Source organism: Periplaneta americana, chromosome 15 (assembly GCF_040183065.1).
Source record: "Periplaneta americana isolate PAMFEO1 chromosome 15, P.americana_PAMFEO1_priV1, whole genome shotgun sequence".
In the NCBI taxonomy this organism is placed as follows: Eukaryota; Metazoa; Arthropoda; class Insecta; order Blattodea; family Blattidae; genus Periplaneta; species Periplaneta americana.
In genome coordinates this window covers 139,304,328-139,306,908 of record NC_091131.1, presented here as the reverse complement: position 1 = coordinate 139,306,908, position 2,581 = coordinate 139,304,328, and positions in this window count along the sequence as shown.

Here is a 2,581-nt window from a genome sequence, read left to right as displayed (position 1 = left end):
TTCTTATTGTTTGAATCAATCATTGGTAGTGTATTAAAATGTCTTTATGGCTTTGTGTAGTATCATTGCAGGAGTTCCTCATAACATCTGACTGGTTTCCCATATCAGTGTTCTTTTTTAAGGTGAACAAATTTAAGAGCTTTGACTGGTCAGTACAATGTGTTTCAGATCAATAATTATAATTAGCCAAGAAGCTGGTGCATTGTTTTTCATTCCAGCACCCAAATTAAAACTCCAATGGACCCAAGTGGAATTTATAAACTAAAATAGTGTTGTGGCATGTTTTTCCAGGTAGTTCAATTTTTCATGCCATCATTTCACTGCTTCTTCGTAATTTACTATTAATCCCTATCATTTTTACTTATTTAATCAGTCTTATTTCTGTAAGACAGACCTGTAACAAATATATTTCCCAAGTCTGCCTTACTCTACAATTTTAGTTTCGTATGCCAAGTCATATGTCTCGTGGCTATTTTCATCATATTATAGATTTATTAATTTGTCCTACAGAATAATATCTGTAATATTGACAATTAATATTTGAGGAGAAAAATTCGGTCTGGTGCCAGGGATCGAACCCGGGTCCTTGGTTCTACATACAGGAAACTCACGTTAATAATATCAATAAAACTAATTTACTAAGAAAAATTTTCAAACATAACACATTCATTCAAATACTATCTAAAAAACCACTCTCCTATACCTTAATACTCATAAACCACACAATACTATCTAATAAGGGGGAAAAAAAAAACAATTTAATCACTAGATCTTAACCTTTTCTTCCCATTTTATCTCTACAATCAGTAAGAATTTACCTACATTTTTCAACTCTCATATATTAATTGTAATGGTACTACATATTTTTTAGATATCTATGAAAACGCGAAAGATTTTTATCTGTCCAATTTTTCCTTCTATTGTCTGTTTCTTGACATGCTAATATTATATGGAATGTATCTTCTTCCATTGCCGCAAAGGCGGCAAATATCCTTCTCTGTGTTACCTCTTCTGTTTCTCAATTTCCATATCCCTAACCTCCACCAACCTAAGCCTACCTTCACTTTTTTATTGTTTTTTCTTACATCTACCACATATCCAGAAAACTGTATCATATTCGAGGAAACATTGCTATGGCATTCTTACAGCAAAATATCTCTAGGATGAATAATAACCTGAGTCCTCCTATAGTTAGTATCAATATAACTAAAATTAATTATGATCTTGACCAAATTTGGACATAAACTAAATCTAGAAAAGTCACAGTCAATAATTGTGGGTCATTCACGTTTATTAAGCACTATTTCTATACCAAATCTGTCTCTAATTAAAATGAATGGCACCGAAATTCTTTTCAATGAAACAGTAAAAAACTTAGGTGTATATATATTCAAATTATGGTTTATTTAACGACACTAGCAACTGCAGAGGTTATATCAGCGTTGCCGGTGTGCCGGAATTTTGTCCCACAGGAGTTCTTTTACATGCCAGTAAATCTACTGACATGAGCCTGTCGCATTTAAACACAAATGCCATCGACCTGGGTCGGGATCGAACCTGCAACCTCGAGCATACAAGGCCAGCACTATACCAAGTACGTTACTGAGGCCGACTGTATATATATATATATATATATATATATATATATATACATACATACAGGGTGTTAAAAATAACGTTTACAACGTTTCGGGGATGATAGAGGAGGTAAAAACAAACATCTGTTTTAAGTGACAAAACTTTAGCAGATGCACTGTTTTGCCGCTAGATGGCCTGAAGAGTATATGGCTTGACTTCCGTCACAACACACACTGGTTAGTTCTGTTTGTACTGCTGTGTCTGCAACAAGTTAAAAGGGTCATCACAGTGTCAACGAAGACTTGCTACGACACCTAAGTATGTTTGCATTCTACTATTCATGCTCGTGCCTCAGCATACCTGCAATGTTGAAACATTTGTGTTTATGGAAGTACAACATGATGGTTTCCATTTGTTGTAGTGTACTGTACAGTACAGATGGTTAAGTACACTCTAAACGAGCTTACTGACATGAACCACTTAAATGCTACATTCCCCGATTGTTGGATTGGCAGAGGTGGGCCGATCACCGGACCTAACCCCAGTGAATTTCTTTTTGTGGAGAGACATAAACATCTTGTGTATGAGACACCGATCGATAAGGCAGGAGACTTAGTTGCTCACGTTGTTGAAGTTGCACATGTTATTCGAAACATTGTTGATCTTTTTGAGTATTGCAGATATTTCATAGTACGAAGTACCAGTTGTGCAATGCCTTCAATGGACGGTAGTTTGAACACCACCTCTAAAACGACAATTAGTCTCGTTCCTTATGGATTATACTAACACTTACGTACATAGTAAACGGCGCATCTGCCAAAGTTTTGTCACTTACAAAAGATGTTTGTTTTTACCCCCACTATCATCCCTATAAATAAAAGTTTAAATTGAAACATTCAAGTTGCAGAAACTTGCAAAAAAGTATTCTCACTAATCCACTCGTTTAGGCGATTGAAGAACTTTGTACCCTTTTCCCCTGAAAAAGATTTTAGTGCAAACACTC